This window comes from Macrobrachium nipponense, chromosome 39 (genome assembly GCF_015104395.2).
Source record: "Macrobrachium nipponense isolate FS-2020 chromosome 39, ASM1510439v2, whole genome shotgun sequence".
NCBI classification, from domain to species: domain Eukaryota; kingdom Metazoa; phylum Arthropoda; class Malacostraca; order Decapoda; family Palaemonidae; genus Macrobrachium; species Macrobrachium nipponense.
This window is the reverse complement of record NC_061099.1, coordinates 2,464,639-2,488,330: the sequence shown is the minus strand read 5'-3', so window position 1 is coordinate 2,488,330 and position 23,692 is coordinate 2,464,639. Positions and strand designations below refer to the sequence as shown.

General features: G+C 39.2%; 1 long non-coding RNA gene across 1 annotated transcript in view; it reads right to left on the bottom strand.

Moving 5' to 3' along the window:
* The window catches only part of LOC135210485 (uncharacterized), a 44,604-nt gene extending 21,309 nt beyond the window's left edge, over positions 1-23,295 (bottom strand). The window contains exon 1 of the long non-coding RNA XR_010313513.1: positions 23,172-23,295. This is a non-coding gene — a long non-coding RNA (uncharacterized LOC135210485). The remainder of the gene's footprint in view (positions 1-23,171) is intronic.
* Between the last annotated feature and the right edge of the window lie 397 nt (positions 23,296-23,692).

Sequence of the window (23,692 nt, the reverse complement as noted above, 5' to 3'; positions counted from 1 at the left end):
GCTATTTAAAATCTCCGTAAATCATTATCTGAAAAATAAATATTTACCATCTGGAATATAAATGATCTAAAAAATAAATATTTACTGTATGGAATATATTATAAATTACTATATATTATATTTTATCGTATGAATGATTAAATTTAAGGAATTTTCAAATATTAAAAAGTGAAAATTTATCACTTTCTGACAATATTTCTTTAAAAGAATATCTTCTAAATAATATGTCTCTTTGGATTCTATATTTTGGGCAGATTTTAAAAATATGTTTTACTGTTATTTGTACATTTCATATTTCGCACATAGGTATAGGGGCATGGGGGTTATACTCATTAGGTAACCATGTGTCAGTTTAGTGTGACCAATTCTTAGCTGTGTCAATATTACTGAATTCTTGCGGCATTTCTGATAGGATGATGGCCACGGGTCTTCAGTTTCTTTTATTTCTCTTAATTTATTGTTAGGATGGTTTTCCCCCCAGTTATTTTGCCATTTTTTCTTGATCACCGATTTACTGTCTAATATAATCTTCCAGTGGTAATAATTCTGATTGGAAGTGTTCTAGCCTCTTTTGCATAGGTGTCTGCTTTTGCATTGCCTTCTAATCCTATGTGAGATGGTATCCAACATAGAGTAACAGATATCTTTTGCCTTTCCATTTCATGTAATGAATGTCTAATTTCATTTATGATTTTGTTTTTTGTTGTATAAGAGCTATTTGCATTTATTGAACTTAGTGAATCGCTAAAGGTGGTTACTTCATTAAACTGGTTTTCAGATATAGTTGTTAATGCGGTTTTTATTGCTAGTAATTCATTAGTGAACACTGATGCTTTGCTTTGTTAGGAGGCTCGGATCTTTATATTGTTTCCGTAAACAGCGGATCCAAATCCCATATCATCTTTGGAACCATCAGTATATATATAATTATTATTGTGTATCTTGATATGTTCCAGAGCATATTGTTGCATAGCGAGGGGATTATTCGATTTATTAATTGGTATTGTATATAGTTTGTTACATATCAGGGAAGTACTTATAAACCATGGAGGCATTATTTTTTTAAGATTGTAAAATTTAATATTATAAAGGTCATTGTCATTAAATAATCTATTAGCTCTAACAGGGAAGGATGGGGTAATTTTTGTATTCCAGAAGCAAACTGGATCTTTGATTAAATCTTTGGATTTTGCTGGACTGTCTTGTCATCTAGAATGTAATTAAGAGCAACACGCAGTACTGACTTACTCTTCAATTACACTGGATTATCTGCAGTCGGAACAATAATAATTTTTATCTCCTAGGGAAACAATTTTTGCGCAGTTACTCCTTTTGTTTTTTGAAGGAATACTTTTAAGCATCCGTTGCAACTTTGCAGAGTATACTGATTTTAGGTGTTAGGTGTAATGCAATCAGCTATTTCTTTAACTCCATTTGCATAAAAAAGTTGTCTTTCCTAGTCAATTCAGTTTATAACAAATTAGCGTAATGAACAATATATTATCCCAGAGGGGAAACAAAAAAGTCTCATTTGTAACAATTTTCTAAAAAGATTCCTTAAAAAATATTGCTCGACAAAAAGTACTCACACAAAATGGCGAGCGGTCGTTGCAAAGAAATGGCGCCCGCAAATATGCAGATGAAGTCTCCCTTGGACCAAATGACTCTCATCGCCGAGGAAAATGGCCTAATTTCACCACAGTTTCTTTCGTAGGGGGGACTAATCTATTCCAGCTTGGAGTTTCATCTTCTACATTAATCATCTCTTCAAACAAGTTGAATTCGGTGTTTCACTGTTATAAGAGTCCTTTTACTTGGCATGAGAAACTCATTTCGTTTGACCTCTCTTCAAGACGGCCAACTTCTTGGGGCTTTGCTAGTGAGAACTAGGCCACTCATTGTGGTGACCCATAATAGCTGTCATTCCTAGGCAAATATTTTGTTAATTCTGAACACGAGAATCAATTCTCTTGAGCTTTGGCGTTTTCCATTCACGCTTGAAGCTTCATACTTGACATTTTTAAAAGATGAAAAGATAGTTTTCGCCTTACACATGTTATTTGCGCTTGAAGTTGTATTTTTCTTGATGTATTTTTTCACTGTAGGCCATGTACTTGCAAGAACATAAGAGATTACTGTCCACTTTGTTTATTTTGTATTATGTCTCTTTGTGGACAAATTTGTACTAATAATTGTATATTTTTTGTCAATAAAATAACTAACTATAGTAGAGGAAAAGACCCCATATGACTCCACTTTTCTAGCCCCGCCCCCCGCCCCCCACCCCCCACCCCCCAAGGGCAAAAAGTGGCTACCCCCTCCCCCTCCTGATTGGCTCATGTACGTACGTGAGGCCTAAAAAGGTCGTGGGGCAACCCCCAAAACCCCCAAAAGGGGCGTGGCCACCCCGACCCCATATAGACTCCTTGTCTGGGGGGGTGCCACCCTGACCCCATATAGACTCCACTATTCTGGGGGCGTGGCCACCCTGACCCCAAATTGACTCCATTTGTATTATAAGCTCATGTACGTACATGAGCTCATAATTGACTCCATATGTATGATAAGTTCATGTACGTACATGAGCTCATAATTGACTCCATTTGTCTTACAAGCTCATGTACGTACATGAGCTCATATTAGGGGGGCGTGGCCTCCCCTAACCCCAAATCGACTCCACTTTTCTACCCCTGTGACGTCACATAACTATAAGGGAATACATCCTTTCAACCCTCCACTATTCTGGGGGCGTGGTGCCACCCCTGACCCCAAATTGACTCCATTTGTCTTACAAGCTCATGTACGTACATGGGCTCATATTAGGGGGGCGTGGCCTCCCCTAACCCCAAATCGACTCCACTTTCTACCCCTGTGACGTCACATAACTATAAGGGAATAAAAACCACCTTTCAACCCTCCACTATCTGGGGCGTGGCCACCCCTGACCCCAACATAATGACTCCATTTGTCTAACAAGCTCATGTACGTACATGAGCTCATATAGGGGGGCGTGGCCTCCCCTAACCCAATCGACTCCACCTTTCCTACCCCCTGTGACGTCACGTAACTCTAAAGGAACCAATAAAACCATTCTTTCAACCCCTGACATACCCCTGTACGTCACATTTCAAGCCCATCACCCCAAATTGACTCCACCTTTCCTACCCCCTGTGACGTCACGTAAACTCTCCGGGAATAAAAACCAACATTTCAACCCCTCACCCCAAATTGACTCCACTATTCTACCACTTGTGACGTCACGTAACTCTCTGGGAATAAAACCATTCTTTCAACCCCCGACCCCACCCAAATTGACTCCACCTTTCCTACCCCCTGTGACGTCACGTAACTCTCCGGGAATAAAAACCAACATTTCCACCCCTCACCCCAAATTGACTCCACTATTCTACCACTGTGACGTCACGTAACTCTCTGGGAATAAAACCATTCTTTCAACCCCCGACCCCAAATTGACTCCACCTTTGCCTACCCCCTGTGACGTCACGTAACTCTACGGGAATAAAATCCAACATTTCAACAAACCTCACCCCAAATTGACTCCACTAGTTCTACCACTGTGACGTCAACGTAACCTCTCTCCGGGAATGAACATTCTTTCAACCCCGACCCCAAATTGACTCCACCTTTCCTACTGTGACGTCACGTAACTCTCCGGGAATAAAAACCAACATTTCAACCCCTCACATCAAATTGACTCCACTATTCTACCCCTGTGACGTCACATAATCTCTGGGAATAAAACCATTCTTTCAACCCCTGACCCCAAATTGACTCCACCTTTCCTACCCCCTGTGACGTCACATAACTCTCCGGGAATAATAAACCAACATTTCAACCCCACCCCAAATTGACTCCACTTTTCTACCCCTGTGATGTCACGTAACTCTACGGGAATAAAACTTGACCCACCCGACCCCAAATAGACTCAGTTCACTGTTTTTTGCGACTCATGTCCCCTTTAATTGTTTTCAAAGTAACCGGGACGTTTACCTCATCCTCCTCCTATAAAATCTCTAAATTTATATATGCACATTGCGAATATACTCTCTCTCCCTCCCTCCCTCTCCCTCTCATCTCTCAGCCGTTACATTTGTTTTGTTTATATATATATACACAGCTGCTTAGATATTCAGAGTATCATGATAAAAGGATATTTGGCGACTGACTTCATCCACATGTGATATCTCCCCCAATAACATATCAGAGTCAATGTTTATCTGATGATGAATCACGCACACACACACATATGAAGAAACGAGACCTTATCGCCATATTTGCCCAGCTGACTTCACGCCAACATGAAATTTTATTTTCATAGAATTTGAGTCATAATCTAGGTGGCGAACACAAGGACAAAGGTACACATTTCAATTTTGTTTATTTATATACCGAGTTTGAAAGAGGTTGAAAAATCAAATTACAGACGGAATTGTTATTTTATATTATAACCAATCCTAAATACAGGGGAATGAATTAATATTCCATACAAATACATACATTAGAAAAAAAACTGTACAAACACGAACGCGATAATATGCGCATTCGCTTTTTCAAAAACATACTTCAACGAAACATACTACGGCTCTATATATTCTAACCTGTTCCTTCACATCACAGCCCTTAGTATTATACCACAAACATCTTCTCCAGCACTTTCCCGACCGTGTATCGAAGACGACGACGTTTCATCTAACACCTCAAAGCTTTTAAATTTAGCTAACAAGTTTTTCACTAACTGTACGAAGAGGTTGATGAAGCCATGGCGAGAGTTCACGTCTTGATGTGACAATCCTTCAAGTCATCCACACATGACTCATTTTTATCAAAATCAGTATCACGTGACTAAACAGCTCCAATATCATTGTTCCTAAAATGTTAATAAGCCACCCACACACTCGCCATCTTGTTTTTCGCATGTCCGCCCTCACCTTCCCACCCCCTCCTCCTCCTCCTCTTCCTCCTCCTCCTCCCTTTTTCCCCATATTTCGCCACGTTTCGATTTGCTTTTTAATGGCTATATTCCTTAACATCCAATCTTTAACCCCCGCCATTTCAATGAAGTAGCGATAATTCGAAATATTATCAATGTGGGTTTTTTTATCCCTTGAAATTCTCGAGCTATACTAAAATATTATAACCTGCGAGCGGATGAGTTAAATCTCCTTCTTCATTCCATTCACCGTGTTAGAATCTTGTAAGTGCTTAACAAAAGCCGTAACGTATGACTTTGGGGTTCTTTAAAAAATATTGGAATAATACCTGTTAAATCGGGATTGCTCTTTTTGCGAGTCCATGTCCCCTTTAATTGTTTTCAATGTAATGGGGGCGTTTACCACCTCCTCCCCTCCAGTCACGCACCTACATTTTCTATAGGAGGGGGAGGAGAGGAGGAGGAGGAGGTCCCGTGAGCGATATAGCCGGCATAGTGGTTTTTGGATATTAAGGAGACGTGTCCGCTACTACTAACAGCTGCCGTATCCAACTTGCCAGTACCCTCTAGGTTATTAATATCACCAGCACAAACCTCTTTTCTATTCATTAACCTCTCATAGGTAATGGCAGGGATAACGTAAAACTCCTTCATTTTCAATTAAAAAGACTCCCTACCAAACTCGCAGCAATAGGCAATAAAACCGATAGAATAGTCCCCCTTTACGACTTTTCAGTATATTTTTTCTTCTTAGATATGGACGTTGTTTCAAGGACACAAGATGAATTTCTCGTCTACAATTTCTAAGTGTTTAATAAACTTCATCTTGAGTTAGATTACCACAAAGAAAATTTCTAAAAATTTCCGAGAGAGTAGACACCAAACCACCGTTTAAGATGGGAATAACTTTACTTCTTTCACTGGGTGATAAACAGAGATGAATAAAATAAAGTTTTTTATTTTTACGTATTAAAGGTTGCTTACGGTTCAATATCGTACAATTTGAGATCATCAACCCAGGAATTGAATTGACTCGGATAACTTTCCAATGAACGTAATATTGAGTTTTATTATCTTTCCTCCTCCTTCCCAGAATAGTGATATCATACGTTTTCTGGTAGATTTGTGCGAATTAATTCTTAACGATAAAATACGCCCTTTATTTCTTCACCCGCTAAATCTTCCAAGAAGTATACGACCGGATTTTGCCTTGTATCCACTTTTCGGATTTTAAAAATTTCCAGAGTATTTTGAATTGTATATCCCCTCCTAAAAATTGCGTTTTGCGACGCTCATCGGCATACGTACAACGTCTCCAACATTCAAGAGCGAAATGGCGGGAGGATTAACGAGAACAGCCTTTTTTTTATACATGCTCGAGAATTGACGTTCAATGTCATCTCTATCCGTTAATGCGTGAACCTCTTGCGGGGTGTGCGACCAAACTTCTATGGGGGTATGATTATAACTCTGAACAATGTCGCGCAAGACGTTAATGTATTTTAAGGTATTCTTATGTGTGAGATCTCTATATATACGACCCTTAATAGTCCTTATGACTCTTTCAGCTATAGAGGATTTTATTTCTCTCGAATAAACGCTATATAATTTTATATTTTTACTATCTAGATATTCTCTGACGTGTTTGTTATAATATTCCCTACCCTCATCGCTATTCAAACGTGAAATTCCCAAAAATTCGGTAGATTCGATAACCTTCTTCAAAGCGCGACGCATAGTAACACCATCCTTCTTTTTTCAAGGGAACAATTTGTAGATATCTGGAAAACACGTCAATAAAGACTAGCAAATATTTAACCCATTATTATACCGAGCTAATTTGGACATATCAGCTAAATCGGTGCTCGCTATTACTCTCGGTTTAGGTGACATGATTTTTCTTCTGGGGAATTTTTTTCGAGTGACTTTATGCAGTGTGTAAGACTTTTGTCCACGTAAGAATTCTTTAACATTTTCACGAGTAATTTGGCTATTCAGATTTTTCGCTACTCTGAATAAAGAGTCCACCCCGCTGAAACTACCCACACCCCGTGCATCTCCGTACAAAGTTTTTAGCAGTTTTATCCGTTCTTTATCCATATTGGTAAGCTATTTGATATTCCGTTTCACCCAGAATATTAGTTCGGAGCTGTAACACGTCAGGTGTTGACGGAGCGAAGTCTACTAACAAATAACCATAGCGGTTATGTGATAGGGCCTTTTTATATATGTCCGAAAAGGCTGAAGCTTTTTGACGGCCAAATAACTGCCGACCTAAGTTTCAATTGACTAAAATCACGATTTTCATTAGAATATAATGTGAGCAATTCAAGCTTATACTTCTACTAAAACTTTCCTGAATGAAACATATTCTGCGTTATGAATATAACTGAAATAGATGAATGACGTCCCGCTGTGAAGGCATTAGTCACAAATTTATTATCACTGGCCTCGAGGAAGCAATCATCGAGTATGAATAATAGACCTTTATTAACCTCCGTCTCCCCCTTTTCAGCGTAATCAAAGGGATTTAAAATTTCTTTGGATACTTTAAATTTTGGGACCTATTGAGGGATGCGTTTCGAGGGGGTGTTCAGATACCCCGCAATATAAAATGTATGGAAACGCGTTCATAGAGTCAATGATTTTTTGACATAGGACGGACTTGCCACTGTTACTAAACCCCGCGATGATAATACGAGCGGGATTAGCGAACGGGTGGGTCTAACAACTGCCCAGGGAAGGGACCTGTCGCGGCCATGATGTTAGCGCGTTTAAGACTATAGGTGTGTACTTTACGCGCTCCTTTTTATATACAAGCCTTAATAATAATTAGGGTGAATGGAAGTTGACGGCAATAATATTTGTTTAATTTCCATAATGAAATACATACAGGTTTTTGTTTTTCCTACAATATAAAAATAGAACCGTACAGTAAAAATAAAAATGCGAAGTATAATAAAAATACAATATAATAATTCAAAATATAAAAAACTAACTGTGTATATGATTATAAAAATAAAAAAATACATTATATACAATATAATATATTAAAATATAGAATATAAGATAAAATATATGTAAAATATATAAACTATGACACCCGGCGGTCAAGGTGTGATACGACCCCGTTTAACTGGAGGAGAGGGTGGAACCATTTCCCGTCGAGAAGTCAAAGACGTCGAAGAGAGAGAGGGAATTAACATTGTATATTTTACTATTCTCTCTTCGACGTTTTGAACATCCTTTCACCCGTGGGAAATGATGTGATGGATGTAGGGTCGGAGGAATAGGAGGAGTAGGAATTCTCGAGGTGCTAGGAGCGGGAATATTTAAAATTGGAGAGATTGCCGCTACTACCGGCGCCACCACTACCCTCTCTAGCTCCTCCTCCTCCTCCTCCTCCGCTATACCCTCCTCCACCCCATGTCTGGATGTCCATACGCCAACGATTTATAAGGTGTCACATAATATCTTGTCCTCTAAAGGACAGAGAGATACTTTCGCTGGCTCGTATGACACATCGTGCCTCCTACTCTTTGCAAATTGTGCACACGAGTATAAGTAATCTCATTCTTTCGATTACAGCTCGATACTGGTCATGTGGAATGGTCTTTTGCCGGCACCTTTGTACACCTTTCAAGGTGTTGCTACGACTAGTTTCCGTCAGATACGAATAAACTTTAGGTTTAACGCCGATGAATTCCCTCATGAGTTCAGCCCCGTTTCAACCTTCACTAACCCGAGTTCCCCCTTACGTGACTCATCATACAATTCGTGAGTTTTGGGGAAATTACTCAAATCCATGTAGGGTTTGAGCGCACCCTTCAGTTCCCGATTGAGGTTATCAGTCACCAGGGAAAAGATCAAGCTGTCAGTGTCGGTATACAGGAGCTGAACTCGGTGTCCATACTGCTTTCGAAGAACGTCGTAATAGAACCGATACATCATATCCTTCGCCATGTCTAGTATACTGAAACCAATATAAATCGGGGATTCAGCATAACAGACTCTTTGCAATGGTTTTACAATGTACCTGTCGTTACCCAGTTTTTCCAAAGACTTGTACGTGTTTGGACACATTCCTGAGGAGAGAGGCTTCACGGTGGTGACGACAGTTCGGGTAGAATAATTCAATGAATTTTTAATAGTAACACCGAAAAGACCGTTCATTATGATTTTGATTGTGTTCCTCTTGTCCGGATCGGTCTCTTTAGCACGCCTTTCGGCCTTCTCCAGAATATATTCCCTCAAATAAAATAAAAATCCTGTTTGAATTTGTACACTTTCTTATTACATCAACTTCGAGACCGAGCCTTATCAACGTTTGTAATAAGGGAAGACAGATCAAGTGATTACGCATGGGTAAATGCGTACCCGTCAACTTGGGTAGCTTCACCTTGAACTTATTCATCAGGTTTTTACTATAGGGCGATAGATCCTGGGAGATCATCTGTTTGTAGAGCAACATCCCGTCTAACTGGTTTGGTATCGAGCAGTATGAAATAACCGTATTCACCCTGTGAATCAATGGCGGTAATATCGCTAGCGACAAAACTTTCTAATTCGACAGGGAAAGTTCAGTTATTTCACCCAAGGGCATTTTGTATTTACTCATAACTGTGGGATACAAACTGGTGAAATCAACGTATAATATATACGATTGAGGATCACCCACCCTAAAACTGGGATTTAACTCTGGATTATTAGCTACGCATTGCCTTCGAACTAGACTACAAAAACCGCCGCGGATGTTTTTACAAATTAATTGATAGAGTTCACCATTCGAAATGAGGGGGAGACGAATTTTAGAGGAATATAGGAAAGCATCGAGTGAGAGAGAGGTAGAAGTCAGGTAACGGGCGGGGTCTAGTCCGAATTGCGCCATGGCAGCCTTCCTCCAAGCTAAATAAACGTCGGCTAATAATCCCACATCCATAAACAAATACAAAATGGTGTAATCTAGAAGATTGGTGCAATTAGCGGCGTTCCAAACCTTGACCACGTGTGCATAGCCCCCGCTGGAAAGGGTTTCTCCCGTAAGTTCCGAATCGAAACACTCTCGAGAAGGGATGCCGGGCTTTCGCAGGATATTGAAACCCGTCACATAATCATAAGGGTAGTACTGTTTACCCGTACCCAAAACTAAATCGAGACAATCCTGAGAATACTGGATTAACAACTGACGTGCGATTTCGAGGGAACCTTTCTGTTTGATATGACTCGAGGCGAGACTAGAAAGGGTCCCCCTAATCACGTTGTTGCTATCCACGAATCTCAGATTGCCCGATCTGGCCGAGTAAAATTTACTACCCTCGCGTTTCAGAATTTCAAAATCATGCTGAGCCCCCGCCTCTTTCAAGACCAGGGCGCATGTCATATGACAATTTGTGTACGAACACTGTTAAAGTTGGCTCCTTAAATTGCATATTCAAATTACACTGTTGACACAGTGCACACACAAAGTTGTCCCGTGCCACAAAACATGAGCTTGATGTCGCATTTTCGTGACTCCAGTCTTGAATTCGACGTTACATCCTTCGCAATGAGTGCTCACTTCAAACTTATGGGTGGATTCAGGAGTCATATGTAAAGGATACGCACGCATTCGTTCACGCAATAACGCCCAGTCCCGGTTCATGTTCTGCAACAATCATCAACGCATTTCTCTCCGTGACTTAGTCTATGGGTACAATATTCCCCTTCCCCGTTCTACCGTCAACGATCACGTAGCAGTAAGCGAAAGCTTTCTGCCGAGATACTATTCTTGGATCGTCTTCTCCGGTCTTCGGTTGAATATTATACGCCTCAAAATCCAGGAAAGCCATGTGCGAGATTGGCAGCAGAGCTTTAACTTTAGTAAACTGTTTAAATTGGCCGGGTTCTGGGTATTCGACAGTGGTTCGAGCAGTACAGGCCTGTGTGTGTGCCTCACGGATGGTGGGACTATTAAACAAAGTCAAACAATTGTAACACATACCACCCGCGTGCTCAATCCCCCGCCCCTGCCCCTGCTTGAATCCGTGTCGGAACTACTTCACGAATGCCAACATATCCTTAATCAACGCGACGTGGTCGTCAGTGATTAATAACAAACGTGACCAAATGAGGGCTTGTGGGGGTTACCACCTTTCCTCGCCAGATGTACCGTCCAATGTTTTTTTCCGCTGTTTTCCCATGACTAATTCACATAATTTATACAGATATATGTTGAGGTTATTCCCCTTTTCTAATGTTTGGAAGAGTCATGGGTCAACGGCATATGTGGCGATGTTTGATATTAAATTGTCCCCTCCCCATCCTCCTCATTAAGACACGAGGGAGGTTGTTAATACGTGTGGGAGGGTTATCCCGGAGTACAACGTACGCTTCTAACGCTGTAACGACACAGTTGTACCCGGACTGAATATTGATAACCTGATCACTACCGCGGACTCCTTGGGATACACCTTGAAGTTATTAATATTCACTAACTCACGCCGCGTGATATGAAGTTCAACCCTATCCAGCGAGGTCATACACCAACCCGAACCCTCAGTACGGTTGAGTCTCTCTTCCAAGTTATTAGCTATAAACTCAATAGCCTCCTCCAGGGAGTCATAGATCGAGTCAATCGTAGTGAGGGTGGGTGGAGTACATACATAAAAAGCACTTTTTTTCATTCATGTCGCCTAGCATCCTCACGCTGGTGATAATAACGCACAAGTATAGCATAGCCGAGCGAATACCTCTTTCAAGGAAGTTACTGTGCACATCTTCGCGTAATCGGGCTATGCTACTACTTAACTTCATTGCCACGTCAATGTGTGACCCTACTGCAGCCGCATAATGAATGGTACTCACTACCTTATTACCCTCCGTTCTTTCCCTCGTGAGTGAAGATTCCCTTCTGGTTCCTACACCTCCACCAACGCGCGATGCTTCATTATTATTATTACTCCCCATCAAATCTTCATCTAATGGGAAGTCTTCAGCGAAGGGATCTGTAAAGATCATTTTAAATAAGCACCGGAGTGAACGTGTATGATAATAATAATAATAATAATAATAATAATAATAATAATAATAATAATAATAATAATAATAATAATAACTGCAAAAACCGCAATAATAATAATAATAATAATAATAATAATAATAATAATAATAATAATAATAATAATAATATTTTACCTGGATCGGAGGGTGGTGAGGATGATTCATCATGGCGGTTAGAGGCTTGGACATTTTCTTTAATGACGTGACAATCTGTGTGATAAATTTATGAATATGGTGTGACATAACATGAACGTGGAGGTTTTTATGTACATATATTATAAACCCGATGCCCATTGTTAGTCATACAGTCTACATTCAACATGTGTGGCGATCACATCATATACGTGAATAGCAATGCCTGTATAGGTACATTTCCAGAAAATCGGGCGTGTAAATTTACCAATAGGTTAGCCGTCCCTATATCATTACCGAAAGGAGTGGAATATGAAGTGGGGCTAGTGGGAGTATTCTCCCGGAAATTATATTACGCTATTAAAACCAGGAGACGTTGATTTACTATTCAATTTAACGCGATCTATAACGAGTCCAGATGGGAAACGCGTTTATACGTATATTTATAAGTCCATTTCGGGTTTGTTGGGTGGTGATATGAATGTCATGACTAGAGCGTTTAATACGCAAATTATTGAACAATTATCTGAATTTTACGGTGAGCATATTCGCGGAGCTATCCGCAGGGACGGTTTATTCTCATGGAATGATGACACGAAGAAAATGAGCATTCCACATATCGATGCAGGAGCGGCCAAAGTTGATATGATTGATTCCATTACGATTAAACTCAGTGCTAAAGCAGCTAATATGTTTGGTTTCAATGAAAAAGTCAGGTATTTAATATACAGTTCGGGTGCGTGAGACCTCATCACGGTAGAAATAGAAATTATATTCCATGCAAGGCGTTTGAATACGTTTAACCTGTATTCGGGTATCGTTCAACCTACCATCTTGGGTTGATAAAATGGTTAATCTCTTAGAGCCTGCTTCACGTTAGGATGTGCATGTGGTAAAAGGTCCGCAAATAATGCCATTTAATAAACCTTTAAATACCATTGACGTATTGGATTACATTACTATCGATGTCTCGGGATCAGAAAACGGTGAAGAAATAATGTTTACTGAAAATGGGGTTCTATCGTGCAGTCTGCATATAAGACCTAGATAAAACGCTATCGAACTTTTCTTATAAATACCATACGTGACATATACCCGTCATAGTATTTTTAACCGACATGGCTGGTGAACACACCATATATTTGAGCAGTCTCGGCTGTTTAGACACGTATACCAAAAATACACCTTCGAAATTTGCCAATAGATTACCTACACCTATATTATTACCTAATGGGGTTGAATATGAAGTAGGTTTAGCTTCGATCATGTTCCCGGGGTGGAGTTATTACGCTATATTATCCAAAGATGATTTATTCACTCTCGAATTTATTACAGAGCGTCATAAACGTGATAGGCATACATATTTTGTATAGACCGAGAATAGCAATGTTAGCGGGGGATATGAGAGACTCGTAGAGCTCTTAATAAGGACGTGTATGATTATTGAAAGTTTATTACGGTGATAATTTCATAAATTATTTTAATAGTACGGTATATTTCATTGGGATGAAGATTTAAGGAGAATTACTATACCACGTATCAAGAGAGAGAAATTGAGAACGGGGGACGTTAAAAGTATATATGTCAAATTTAGCGGAAAAGCCGCGAAATTATTAGGTTTTCTTATATTAATACCGGTTATGAATATATGGCGGGCGTGAACTGAATGAACACATTTCCCTTGATTCTCTACCTGATAATTGTGGGGTAGATTATATATATGTGTATACGGATATAGTTTCAACCGACGATTTTTGGCGGAGACTAGTAAATATATTGGACTGTTTTACTTTAGCAATGGTGGTAGAGGAAAAGGAATACATTAATACAGTCTACAAATGTTGAACACGAACATCTTGGATCAGATTTCTATTCTTATCACGGATCAAAATGGTCACCTTTTACATTTCACTAAAGACTCGAGTGTTACTTGCCTGCTCCGTATAAAACCTAGAGGGAAAATTAGATGAATAGGTGCGTATAAATTAATTCGATGTTCACCCTTGGCATTCCTTATTCGTGATCGTAACACCCTCGATGTGAACTAGAACTTGCGAATCAAGTTCCACTTAATTGTTTGGGAATAGTATAAACAGTAAAATGAGAGTGTTATTCGCGCCTCCTTCAGAGGCGGAATTTAAAAAACTATTTTTATCAGACCCTCTTTATTAAGGAGAGGAGCGGATTTGAGGATATTTTCCGTTTCTATCCCGGCCGCAAAGAAGGGGAAGCGGTTTTTTTTTTCGGCCGTAAGTGGCGTTGCACGGAAAGTGCTTCCTTTTCTATTTAATGCCGCGAAACCTTCAGTTAATGAATTCGGTAGATCTGTGTTATCTGATATGGTAAACAGCGGTTTACCTTTAAAAGAATCCATAAAACGAAATGGTATAAGGGCCCTCAAAACTACTGGACAACGAATTTTAAGCGGTACTGGAAGAAGGAGAACGAGACGGAAGAAAACAGTGAAACGATTAGTTAGACGGTCGAGTGTGGGAGGAAAGAAAAAAAAAAAACGGAGGAAGAGGAAGGGCACACGAGTTAAATCTAGGAGTAAATATAATAAGGACGTGTACGATCTTTTGTAACTCATTCATCAATTGACATTCGGCGGGTACGCACTCGTTCTACCCTTCATCTAAAATTATATAAACACAAACATGGCTAGGCGTAGTTCCTAACATACCCGGAACTGGTAATCAAGTTCCTGTTTCATCGTATATTGCGGGTATATCAGAATTGTTCCCGAATGTTAATAGACGGAGAATTATTGAAACTTCAATTAATTCAAAGGAAAGACTGGATTTTACACCTTGTAATATTTCCATAAATCAAGCTCTTATCTGATAATATATAGCAATTTCGCGTTAATGGGGTGGCGAGGTTCTTTCTTAGATTTGTCAAGTATAGCTTTAGAATTATATATCATAGATAGGGAAAACACGCAATTAGCGGATGATGTCCATGTGTCTGTCGTTAATGGTATTAGTAATACATTATTTAAATCCGCTTCCGTTTTCTTGAATGAAAAGTTGGTGGAATCCTGTCCGGTATTTAACTATCAATCATATATCAAAATGTTGAAAATGATAAAACCCTCTGCATTACCTACCACCGGCCGGGCGGGATTTTTATACGATGACTATCATTGTAACACACGGGGTGGGTAACTCGGCAATTTACTGCCAATACCTTCGGTCAAACAAGCAGGTGGGAGACGAAAGTTATGGGTGACATTAAACGAGGGGCGTGCATACATATTTCCACTTCTTTTGGATATAGCGACTATAGACAATGTATTTACTGGATTCGGTTGATTTGAGACTTAGACTCGAATTAGCGAATAATAACTGGGTTATGGGCGCCCACACAGACGGACATTTAAATGTGCTGAATATAGAAAAGGCTAAATTATGGATCGATAGAGTTACCCCACATTATAACGCAATGTCGCTTTAAATGAAGCGATAGCAGTTTAATCCTATACAATATATATTGATAAGACTTTATACAAGACATACGTTATTGGGCAAAATGAAAATTCGATTTTAATTGATCAGCCTTTTAACAGTTGTTATACCTGAAAAAAATCACATTGGCCATGATTGATATGGAAACATTTTCAGGTGATTACGCGACAATAGTCTATATTTTCAATCTTTCGATTTAAATAATATACATATTACCGTTAATGGGAATACGGTATATAATATTCAATGTAGTTTCCCTAATACCATCATGCAATTATATCACGAGACGCAGAAAAGTATAGGGGGTGGCGGTGATAATCTGATCACTTATGATAGTTTTAAAAATGGTAGAGCTATTTACTGCTTAATTTTGTGGTGGGAAGATGTTGAAGATTCCATGCCAGTGGAAATTTCGGCAAACCTGCGAATATCGATCAGGCTGGGTACGGCTACGCCTAGCCCTTGCATTATTTTACTTTTTGGGGATACCAAGGGTATTTTAACGGTGGATGCGGATAGGGTTATTCAGTGTGATGTTAGGGGTTAAATGGAATGGATACAAAAGAAATTGAAATAAGTTTAAAAGGTTCGCTCGGTGTCCAAGGGCCGGGTTAAATATTTAGGTGTGTTCGCTTCGGATGAAGTAGGATTATTGACATTGCCATAAAGTAGAATTAAACCTTAGTTTTTATATCTAATACATTATCTTCGTCTACTGATATTAATATTGTTGGTCATTGGGTATGTTTTTACGTGGAAAAATCACCTAGAAATATAATCTTCTTTTTGATAGTACGTATAAATTCCAAAAGTTTATTCGAATGACTTCTCTAAATTTTATTAATATGCGCATCCCGAATATACCTCTATCGCCTAATAAAACAAATACAACCTGATAAATCGTACAAGTGCGGTCTTTACGTTAGTTTTTTTTGTTCATTGCGTGAGTCACCGTGGTGTGAAAGCAGTAATATCCTTAATACAAAATGTATTCTCATTCACTCGTTTGGGAGGTAATGATAAATGGATAACGGGATATTATTTTAAATATTTGAAAAAAGTTTAAATGTTCACATTGGAGTCGGGGGTCAAACGTGCTATTACGTACAAGGAATGTCTCCGCATCTTGAACAACTAAGGTAAATGCATATTTTTCTTTGATTTTTATATTACTCCATTTACATTTCTATTAAGGATATATTCTATATATGTATCATACCCCTTCAATCACATAACTTTTTTACTTATTTCAGGATGAGCTGTGAGAATCATTCGCCCATGAACGTCGGTGTTAAACTGCTAAGACGTCTTAGTCGTTTCCTCTTAAACGTTTTTCGGCATATTCAGGTTAAATAAGGATACACGTGGAAGTTATATTGGGATGCTGCTGAGACGGTCTGACGCGATTAGTGTATTGAATTTGTAAACTCTTTATTTTGTGGTCAATAAATCCTTATGAATAACTATATAGGTGTTTTTTACTATGCCCATAATGCATTTGTTGAACGGAAAAACAGGGAAACGGAGAAAAAGAGTGCGTGTTTCTATGGAATCAGGAACTATTATTTAAATAAATATATAACACATCGTTTTTCTTTACATACTCACCGGGTTGCTCGTTTCCTTCAGTAGTGGGTGGTGGCGAAGTTTGATCGGGGTTGCACTGTTGTGGGCTGCCAATGGTAGTTGTTGCATCTCCTGCTACTTCTTCTTCTTCTCCTGCTTCATGGTCATGACCCGTTTTTCACCTTCCTAATAAATGAGTTTGGGGCTCCAACAACCAAATAATAGTAATGGTGTCTGACTTGAGTGGCTACTTCGTCGGCTGACAGTTCACTACTAGAGTTATTTCCCATATCTGAAAGGGAGGAATATGACTGTTTTTTATATATTCCGCTTCTTTCAACGGGTACATTATTTTATAAGAATATCTATTCCATATACAGATGAATCTTATTGCTGTTTTTAATATTTACTATACTATATGTTCAAGTAAATGGAAAGTGTTTTATATGCTACTTACTGAATAGTGACGGAGGGAAATGACGTTTCGGTCAAGAGAAGGAATTACTTGTAGGGACGGAGGGTCGGTGTGTTCTCTTGTGTTGCACTTACTCTATACACTTTGGGTAAGGAATAACATCAATTTTCCCTTGTCGGTTGTATTTATGGTGTTCAGTTGGGAAGTAATAATCAGGTGTGACATATGGTGTTTCGATGAAGTATTGTATTCCAAAGATGAAGTTCATGCCTTGTAGCGATAGAATTTATCCCCATTGGAGGAAAGATGTGTGGAAGTTTTATATATGAGTCATATGTGTGTGTGTGTGTGTGTGTGTGTGTGTGTGTGTGTGTGTGTGTGTGTGGACGGCCTTTGTCGTGAGGAAATGATAAGGCTTGTTTATTCGTGTCTGCGAGAAACATGACTGGAGTGATACTGATTTTGATAAAATGAGTCCATGTGTGGCCTGACCGTTTAGCGCTAGGGAATGATAAGACTTGTTTATTCATGTTAGTCTGAATCATTGCTGGGAGAGGCTTGATTGCTTCGTCACAACAGGTTTGTAATCAGTGATTGTGATAAAAGGGGTCTTGGGTAGCGGGGCTTTCGTAGTTCATTATCTCTTTGAAGGATTGTCACATCAAGACGTGAACTCTCCCGCCATGGCTTCATCAGCCTCCTCTTGCAAGTTAGTTTTCGGGAACTTGTCCGAAAATAAGTTCAGGAAGAGGAATATGTGTCTAGTAGTGGCCACTAACTGTGTGACATGCAGGAATTACGGTGTTGTGGCGGACGTCATTCGAGCTTATCCATATGCCGAATTGGCAGGTTTCTTTCGATATTCTCGCACTGGTGCATCATATGCTGTCTTCGTGATAGGGGTATTGAAGGGTCCGCCATTGTGAAAAGACCTGAAAATATCACATCTTGGGAATGCGACGAAGAAGTTGATCTACCCACCATAGCTACCTTATTAACACAATACGGTATTGGTGCCCCCATTGAAGATAATGAATACGCGCAAAAGAGCGTGGCTTATTCCAAAGATGAAGATCACGCCGATCGTTTGGGCAGAGATACCAAACAGATGAGGGTCAATCACTTTTTTTCTTCGGTCAAGAAATTGAAGGAAGAATTATTTAAATCATCGTATGACTATGTCAAATATGTTATCTTTCCCGCTGGCACGGTCAGAGCGGACTGGTTAATACGACTTGGTTGAATCAATATTTACCTGTGTAGCTACATTCAGTGATGAAATGAGCAAAATTGGTAAAATATGCTGCGTGGCCTCTAATGAAAAAGAATTTATCCCTGTTGGAGGAAAGGTGTGTGGAAGATTTATATATGAAAAACTTGTTAGCTAAATTTAAAAGCTTTGAGGTGTTAGATGAAACGTCGTCGTCTTCGATACACGGTCGGGAAAGTGCTGGAGAAGATGTTTGTGGTATATACTAAGGGCTGTGATGTGAAGGAACAGGTTAGAAAATATATAGTAGCCGTAGTATGTTTCGTTGAAGTATTGTTTTTGAAAAAGCGAATGCGCATATTATCGCTTCTGTTTGTACAGTTTTTTTTCTAATGTATGTATTTGTATGGAATATTAATTCATTCCCTGTATTTGTTAGGATTGGTTATAAATATAAAATAACAATTCCGTCTGTAATTTGATTTTCAACCTCTTTCAACTCGGTATAATAAATAAACAAAATTGAAATGTGTACCTTTGTCCTTGTGTTCGCCACCTAGAGTTATGACTCAAATTCTATGAAAAATAAAATTTTCACGTTGGCGTGAAGTCAGCTGGGCAAATATGGCGATAAGGCTCGGTTTCTTCATATGTGTGTGTGTGTGCGTGATTCATCATCAGATAACATTGACTCTGATATGGTTATTGGGGGAGATATCACATGTGGATGAAGTCAGTCGCCAAATATCCTTTTATCATGATACTCTGAATATCTAAGCAGCTGTGTATATATATATAAAACAAAATGTAACGGCTGAGAGAGAGAGGGAGAGGGAGGGAGGGAGAGAGAGTATATTCGCAATGTGCATATATAAATTTAGAGATTTTATAGGAGGAGGATGAGGTAAACGTCCCGGTTACTTTGAAAACAATTAAAGGGGACATGAGTCGCAAAAAACAGTGAACTGAGTCTATTTGGGTCGGGGTGGGGTCAAGTTTTATTTCCCGTAGAGTTACGTGACATCACAGGGGTAGAAAAGTGGAGTCAATTGGGGTTGGGTGGGGGTGAAAGGTGTCGGTTTTTAGGTTGAAAGTTGGTTTTATTCCCGGAGAGTTATGTGACGTCACAGGGGGTAGGAAAGGTGAGTCAATTTTTTGGGGTCAGGGGTTGAAAGAATGTTTTATTCCCCAGAGAGTTTACGTGACGTACAAGGGGTAGAATAGTGGAGTCAATTTGGGGTGAGGGGTTGAAAATGTTGGTTTTTATTCCCGGAGAGTTTACGTGACGTCACGGGGGTAGGAAAGGTGGAGTCAATTTGGGGTCGGGGGTTGAAAGAATGGTTTTATTCCCAGAGAGTTACGTGACGTCACAGTGGTAGAATAGTGGAGTCAATTTGGGGTGAGGTGTTGAAAATGTTGGTTTTATTACCTTGCCCGTAGAGTTACGTGACGTCACAGGGGGTAGGAAAGGTGGAGTCAATTTGGGGTCAGGGGTTGAAATAATGGTTTATTCCCTTCCAGAGGAGTTACGTGACCGTCACAGGGTAGAATAGTGGAGTCAATTTGGGGTGAGGGGTTGAAATGTTGGTTTTTATTCCCCGGAGAGTTACGTGACGTCACAGGGGGTAGGAAAGGTGGAGTCAATTTTGGGGATTAGGGGTCGGGGGTTGAAAGAATGGTTTTATTCCCAGAGAGTTACGTGACGTCACAGTTGGTACATAGAATAGGTGGAGTCAATGTGGGGTGAGGGGTTGAAATGTTGGTTTTTGTTTTATTCCGTAGAGTTACGTGACGTCACAGGGGGTAGGAAAGGTGGAGTCAATTTGGGGTCAGGGGTTGAAAGAATGGTTTTATTCCCAGAGAGTTACGTGACGTCACAGGGTAGAATAGTGGAGTCAATTTAAGGGGTGGGTGAGGGGTTGAAATGTTGGTTTTTATTCCCGGAGAGTTACGTGACGTCACAGGGGGTAAGGAAAGGTGGAGTCAATTTGGGGTGATGGTTTGAAATGTCGGTTTTTTTTTCTTTTATTTCCCGGAGAGTTACGTGACGTCACAGGGGGGGGGTATGTCAGGGGTTGAAAGAATGGTTTTATTCCCTTAGAGTTACGTGACGTCACAGGGGGTAGGAAAGGTGGAGTCGATTTGGGGTTAGGGGAGGCCACGCCCCCCTAATATGAGCTCATGTACGTACATGAGCTTGTTAGACAAATGGAGTCAATTATGTTGGGGGTCAGGGGGGCCACGCCCAGCCCCAGAATAGTGGAGGGTTGAAAGGATGGTTTTATTCCCTTATAGTTATGTGACGTCACAGGGGTAGAAAAGTGGAGTCGATTTGGGGTTAGGGGAGGCCACGCCCCCCTAATATAGCCCATGTACGTACATGAGCTTGTAAGACAAATGGAGTCAATTTGGGGTCAGGGTGGCCACGCCCCCCAGAATAGTGGAGGGGTGGTTGACAGGATGGTTTTATTCCCTTATAGTTATGTGACGTCACATGGGTAGAAAAGTGGAGTCGATTTGGGTTTAGGGGGAGGCCACGCCCCCCTAATATGAGGCATGATACGTACATGAGCTTGTAAGACAAATGGATGGTCAATTATGAGCTCATGTCGTACATGAAAAAACTTATCATACATAGAGTCAATTATGAGCTCCATGTACGTTACATGAGCTTATAATACAAATGGAGTCAATTTGGGGTCAGGGTGGCCACCGCCTCCCAGAATAGTGGAGTCTATATGGGGTCAGGGTGGCCACACCCCCCAGACAAGTGGAGTCTATATGGGGTCGGGGTGGCCACGCCCCTTTTGGGGGTTGCCCCGCCCCTTTTTAGGCCTCACGTACGTACATGAGCCAATCAGGAGGGGGGAGGGGGTTAGCCACGCCCCTTGGGGGGGTGGGGGGTGGGGCTAGAAAAGTGGAGTCTATATGGGGTCTTTTCCTCTACTAACTATATGTATGTATGTATTTATATATATATATATATATATATATGTATATATATATATATATATATATATATATATATATATATATTTTCGCCTTATACATGTTTCGGTAGTGTGTGTGTGTGTGTATATATATATATATATATATATATATATATATATATATATTATATATATATATATAGAGATAAATATATCTAGTATATACTATATATATGAAGATAAATGGCCCAATAAAGCCACTGTAACGTGGCAACCAGTCATATTTCGAGCACTTCCTTCTGTGCTCCTGAACACATAAGGAATTGCGCGAAATATGTGGTTGCAACGTTCAAATAGTGTTTTATGGGTCTTTTATCTTATAAAATACTGTTGTATTACAGTAAAAAGACATTCATAATATATATATATATATATATAATTATATATATACTATAATATTATAATAATGTATATATATATATATATATTATTATATATAATATATTTTGTTTGGTGTATATATCTATATATATATATATATATATACACACACACACACACGCGCACACGTGTATATATATATATATATATATATATATATATATATATATATATATATATATATATATATATATATATTATGCTATATATATATATATATATATATATATATATATATATATATATATATGTGTGTGTGTGTGTGTGTGTGTATGTATATATATATATATATATATATATATATATATATATATATATATATATATATATATATAAACTTTGTTGCAATATAAGAAAAGCATTGGCACTTAAGTAAATATTTGTTCATTGTCCCTACAAGTCAATTCCGGCTAGCAGACCTGCAAAATAAAAACTAGCTTTGATCTATCTATCAACTTCTACTTCGTAACGGTTTTTGATATGTGCTCGTAGCAGCCAAAGTCAATGGTTGACAGGTCAGCAATTATGTCTGCGGGGTTACTTAGTCCTCTCGTTATTTTTCTAAAGTATGTGTCGTTGGGCCTAAGTTAGAATGAATTCTTCTCCAAACTTTGTTTCAGAACATAGGTTTTCGTAGAATTCAAACGTGTACATATTTTATTAACTTGCAAATATAACTTACGAACATTGCAAGTTCCATATATTGTGATAGTCAATTCTTGTTGTAGGCATATCTTGATACTGGAATAGGCCTACATCCTTTTGAAAATACGAGCTCTGTGAAATTGGCTTCCGGCAAGTTCTTTTTGGCGAAATATCTCTTGAGAGAGATACTAAAAAGGGCCTAATTCGAATGTTAATATTATCACTCAGATCACCGATGATATTCTATGGTATCTACTTAGGTATAGACCTAGGCTTTAGATTTTGCAAAAAAAAAAAAAAAAAAAAAAAAAAAAAGAAGAAAAAAAAAAAAAAAAAAAAAAAATTTATAATCAGAATAAATGCCAAACAAAATCACCTCTTGATTATATAAAGTAGCAGAAATCGCAGAGATAATACGATGTCCAGTCTGCTGTAATAAACAGAAGATCAACACACGAAAAACTACGCCAACGTAAGGGCGATGTCTACTCGCCACGGCGACCAAAGGCAAACTGAAAAGTCAGTCAGCTACACCTTGGCAAGAAGAGGCGACCTGTAGTCGGCAGAAATCATGCACGTTAGGTAATCGTTACATAATTTTTTTTGTATTATTATTAAGCGCTTCATGCATGTTGCTGTCGACCGACTTTTTTTTAATTGGTTATTTTTTATTTGTATTTTTCAAGAAATGCGCTGGGCGCGGGGTGGTTTCTTCTTCCTGCTCCACCACTCCACATTTTCCTCTGTGACCCCACAGAAACCAGTGATTTGGCAAAAATTTCGACGTGGAAATATAAAATCGTCAGTGTTGTTTCTTTCCTACTTCAAAGTTAAGACGACGGCATTTGCGCCAATGACCTCAAAGTAGTGTTGATGAAGTATTTGGAATTATTACCG